Below are 6,000 nucleotides of genomic sequence, written 5' to 3'. Positions count from 1 at the left end.
CTTCTGAGCACTTTCACGATGCTGAATTTCCTAATTAAGTTTTTTAATGCATTTATTTAAGCTTTATTTATCCAGGTAAGGCAATTGAGAACAAATGTTCTCATTTTCCAATGGTGCAGTGATCATGTAAAGCATCCCTGACAAACTTTTTAGACGTTGGTATTGGAATGAATGAGGTTTCTGTTCTTTGGGGCACAAAATTGGAGGGAAAAAATGACTAAAATTAGTGCAGACTTACCAAAAGTTTGAATTAAAAAAATGCTTGAACAAAGTGTGCAGGTGGTGGTATCCATGTAACCTCGCCAGCCAGATTGATAATTGTGATTCACTCGAAGGAGTTCTTCACATGATCAATCTGATACTTTACTAGGCAGACCCGTTCAGGAAAGGCGGGGCTTGCTGTACAATGCTTCGAGCTGATTGGACGATGTGGCATCTTTGCACATTTGTTTTAACCAATCAAAGCAACGGTTGAAAATCTCGTCTTCCGTCTCGTCGAACATCCTTACCAGATACAAATGCACAAAACACCTCTCGCTGTTCGAATTCAACAAGCAAACGGTGAGTAATTCTGCGAGAACATAATTAATTGCAGCAATCATTCGTCTGTTAGGTTTGTTTGTTTCCCCTTGCCATTGGCGCTTATTGGTTTTGTCACACACACACACATACACAAATTAGGTTCATCACCTTTAAACAGTCCTTATTATTTACAAGATAATTGTAATTTATTGAAACCTATTTTCGATTCATTGAATAATAAATGTTCTTTGATATTTACAAAAAATAGGTTAATCCAACACTGTAAATTCTAAAAAAGTGCTTTAGCTTCCCTTCAACATGTCTCAACACGTGTTCGGTGTCTTGTGCGTGTTGGAAGCTGCTCTTCCTCTTCAATTTGAAGTGGAATTGTCAGAGAATTGGTGTGACAAAGATACAGGTCAGTAAGAGCCGAGTGGAGCAGGTGTCACCAAGGTGCGTTTAATAGGATCTCCTCAAGCCTCTTACATTCATTCCATGACTTGAGAGTCGGTGGCCCACTTCCCCAGCCGCGTTGATTCCCAGATCTTTATAGCATGTTGTCGTTTCCTGCAACCAGCAAAAAATAAAATAATAATAATAAAAAATTTGACAAGAAAGAATAAAGAGAGAGAGAGAGAGAGAGAGAGAGAGATTTGTATTCTCTAATAGGTTGTCTCCATTTGTCTGCATTTATTCTGATGCAATAATCAAGAATGTACAGTATGACATGTTTACAAAACATGTATGTTAGGGTCGTTAAACACTTTTGAATCATCATCAGTATACACAAACAAGTACGTTCATTGACATGCATTCAAGATGAAATTGTCTAGAACAATGGTTCTGAAATGGGGTTACGTGAAGGCACTCCAGGGGGTACGTGAGAATTTTAAATATATTTAAAAAGTACAGTGTATGTAAACATTTCAGAAAAATATAAGTTCGTAAAATTAATTTTATATTCAGTAGGCCATTTTATTTCAGTCCTAAAAACCAGCATCCCTCCCATGCCAGAATGGTTCAACCCAACTTGTCATATGCCACCATTAATCACCTTTTCACCTTTCATCAAACGTTTAGAAAATTCATTATTATTATTATTATTATTTTTAAGAACAGAGCTTTACTATGACCCAATGGAGAACACTTTATGTTGATTTAAGTGCATAAATCTATATGAATAAAAAATAATAATAATTTTGTTATATCTTTTTATTTCCAGATACTGTAGTTCAAGAGAGACCACGTAAATACAAATAGATTTCCAAAGTTTAATAAATCAGACAATGATGGCACAGCACTCCAGAAATGCTTTGCGCTGATTAGGGGGTATTGGCTGAAAAAAAAAATTACACACACACACACTCTGGTCTAGAAGGTCATCAGAGATGGTAAATTGTCTTTGAGCCTCACAAAAACACATATGTCAGATTCACTGAGAATTGTAAAGCACCCGAATGATTACAAAAACATATATGTTATAGTCATTGAACAAAAGACATAAAAGGTTGGATGTTTACGAAGCCGCTTGTTAGATCCATTGAAAACATAAAAAAATATCTTTGACATCAACCAAAAAAAGCAATTCTTAAATTTTAAATTTTAATTGTATCTACAAATACACATCAAAAATATGTTGAGTTATCTTGAAGAGTCTTAAATTGTCCATTCTCCACTTATCTGAGGACAGGTAAGCTCAGACTGCCTCTCCGCAGCCACGACATTGGATTTATTGATGACTTGCCTTTGATGTTAACAAAAACACCTTCGATTAATTACAGACTTTACATCCAATTGTAGAAAAACGTGTGCTAGCTTTACGAAGAATCTAAAGTGTCAATTGTAAAACATGCATGTTGGGTTCATTGAAGACTAAATTGTTTTTGATGTTTATAAAATTGTATGTTGTGAGTCCAAATGATGTTTACTAAGATTCCCCAAAGACTAAATCATCTTCAATGTTTACAAAAAACCTGCTTGTTGGGTTCGCTGGACTCGCAATGTCGTTGGTGTTCACAAAAATAGGCTAGTTCAAGTCTAAACTGTCATTGATGTATGCCAAAATGTATACATCAAAAACATCAAAGATTTCAAATTGTCTTTGATGTTTAAATGAACGCACATGCAGTGTCCACTGAAGACTAAAACTGGTCTTGGATGTTTACAGAAACGTACTAATAAGTGACCTTTATTTGGAGCTGAGAGGTCATGTGTCTGCAGCAATTAACAACTTTTTCCACCAGCTCCGATTATCGTGAATGTGCTCATGTTTTGCACTACATATTTTTTTAATTAAAGGTCGAGCACATCATCTGCTACCGCAGCGACATTTTTGGAGGCAGACGTCGGTGCAGCAGACGAGTCTGGCCGGCTCGCGACCCTTCGCGGTGGGCCGTCTGCCCACTGTATGCTCAGCTGCTCGTCACAAAGCCTCTTGACAGCTTTTGTCTTTATTTAGTTCCGTCACTTAGCAGGCCTGCGCTCAGCCCGGGCTTGCAAGCGGGGGCTTATTTCCTTACAGCGAGCGTCCCCCCGGGGAGACAAAAGGCTGTCAGTGGACTTTGTGTCTTCATCAACTCGGCGTGCCGCCTGCCGTTCTTGCAAAGCTGCTACGACGCTGATACCGAGATCCTCGTTTTATTTTAGGTTTCGGGGTTTGTATTTTTTTTCAAGGTTGTTTAAAAAAAAAAAACATGTATGTCAGCATCATCGAAGACTCTAATAAGTCTTTGACGTTTCCAAGAAAAAATCATTTAAGGTGATTTAAATCCAAAAGATTACATAATACATGTTAATACATGTATGTTAGCTTCATTGATGACTATTTAGGATTTGCATACAAAAAAAAACAACACATGTTGGCGTCAGTCAAGACTGTAAAAAATCTTGAGATTAAATGGACTTTAAATGATCTTTCTTATGAAATCAAATGTTTTTTTTTTATGTTTACAAAAACTCATGTTAGTTTCGATTAAGACAAAATTGACAAAGACACGTATGATCGGGGCGCAAGTGCCCACTTCACAGATCTCTCATTAGTTAACTTTACATCATCTGCCGTGGAAGTCTTCTTGCAGTTCCTCATAAACGTACTTTGCACACCTCAACCTGCCGCACAGTAAAACAGTATCTTTGTACGCCATGTCAAAGACTATCAGCACATGAATGACAGGAGACACTTCGATGGACGGCAAATCAAGTCGGACGTGTTAATGTCCACAATGGCGCAAAATGATGTTTTTAAAATCTGCCAAGTTGCGCCCTTCTGCGACAATACCAACACAAGGTCTAACCCGCATTATTAGACTGTGCCTCGCATTAGATTTGTACTGGGCACAAAAGTAGAGCTAGACAAAAATGTCCAAAGCTTGCTTTAGGGCCACCGCACACTGAGCATTAAGCTATTAGCATTCAGCTTTCAGCATTCCCAGAAATTGCACTTAGTCTAGTATTGTCTTTGATGTTTACAATAATTCATGTTAGGTTAAATGAATACTTCAAAATGAGTAAACACATGTATGCTATTTTTTTCTCCGGACCTGACAGGGTTCTGTAACTGTTTTCAATTATTTTGCTACTAACCAGGTCTTTGTTGTTATCGTTTGGAATCTTAGAGCTAACCTTGCCAGCAAGCTCTATTCTCGCGGTATTTGTTGACAAATACTACGAGAATACATCTTGTACTGCTCCCGCTGATACGTTCGCAACCGACCTTTTTTAGGTCGGACCAATCAGGCGTTGTTTAGGGCGGGACATGCAGCTGTGACGAAACCAGGAAGTGGCGACGCGGAGGGAAACAAACAGATCTAACATAGACGAATGGACGCTGCAATTCATTCTGTTGTCTCAAAATTACTCAGTTTCCTTATTGAATGTTGAACAGCAGGAGGCACTTTGTGCATTTTTATCTGGTAAAGATGTTTGTGCTTTTTTTTCCGAAGACGACACTTTCATCCCTTGCCGTGAATGGTCAAAACAAACGTGGAGAAGATGCCACATCGTCCAATCAGCTCAGTGCTTAGAAACGATCGTTCAGTAAATAGAAGGTTGGCTGTTCGATCCCCGCTCTTCCCAAGTCACGTGTCGTTGTGTCCTTGGGCAAGGCACTTCACACATATTGCCTCCAGTGTAACTCACACTGGTGTATGGAAGATGCGAATGTTTGGTGGTGGTCGGAGGGGCCGTAGGCGCACGATGGCAGCCACGCTTTCGTCAGCCTGCTCCAGGGCAGCTGTGGCTACTTAAGTAGCTTACCGCCACCGCAGTGTGAATGTGTGAGTGCATGAATAATGTATCCATTCCATTGTAAAGCGTCTTTGAGTGTCTAGAAAAGCGCTATATAAATCCGATGCATTATTATTATTATTGCACACAATGTCCCGCCTTTCCCGAACGGATCTGCCGTGTGAAGTTCCAGATTGATAATGGTAAGAACTCCCTTGAGTGAATCACAATTAACACTCTGGCTATTGGCAGGTTATCTTAGAGCGGGGTGGAAAGAGCACAAAAAGGTATTTTCTTTGTGTATATATCTGACGATAGTTTCCACCGGAAAAACAAAACACGTATAGGGGAACCCTACAGTTAGCACTTCCGTAGTATTTATTTAAAAAATGAAATAATCTTTAAGCTATTTATTTTTAAAGTTAATGTAAGTAATTGTACAACGTTTTAGATCTATTTGAAAATTTTAGCTATACTTGGCCATGAAGGTATTATAATGCCACAATTTTCAAATCACTTCTTAGTAAATTGCAGTGACAAAATCATCAACATTCATGTCGTCAAAAGGATTCTTATACCTGTAAAGTATATTTTTCCCATTGTTTCCCCAGAACGTACAATTAGCGGTGCAGTCCTGTCACGCTTGAGCGCAGACACCACGTTACTGTTTGACTCTAATAGAACCGACGGGCCAGACCTTGCTTCTCAGTACCTGAGACAGATTGGAAACTTTTGTTGTTCTACTTCGCTCATCACCTTCGCCGTGTCGGGAGTGTCAGATGAGAAGATTGATTGCCCCGCGCATTCATTATGACAGCACCAATGTGAGACGAATACGAATGACGCACGTAGACGCGAGATGCTCCTGCAGGCGGTGAATTGAAGAAAGAAAATAAAGCTTTATTGCTGTGTTTTATTGATTTTCATCAACATGAAAGGATTTTTGTTTGTTTAACTTTCCGACACCTTAAGAATAAAGCAGCAGATGTGGCTTTCTCTAAAGTCTGGCTATTAACAAACGTGGCTGATATTGCACCCTCTTTCTATGTCATTAATTAGCACCACCCCCCAAGCTGAAAATGTATTTTCATCGCTGCATATAACCGAATGCCATGAAACTTCACAGAGAGGTGGGTGGATGATGCCGCCAGAGAAAATAGTTTATAAGATAAACTTCCTGGAACTCAAGGCAGAAATGTAGCATCAACCTAACCCCAGTCTATTTTAGTTCTAGGTACTATAAGTAACAAAAAG

This window comes from Vanacampus margaritifer, chromosome 2 (assembly GCF_051991255.1).
Source record: "Vanacampus margaritifer isolate UIUO_Vmar chromosome 2, RoL_Vmar_1.0, whole genome shotgun sequence".
Classification (NCBI taxonomy): Eukaryota; Metazoa; Chordata; class Actinopteri; order Syngnathiformes; family Syngnathidae; genus Vanacampus; species Vanacampus margaritifer.
The sequence above is the reverse complement of the archived record's forward strand: the minus strand, read 5'-3'. Positions refer to the sequence as shown.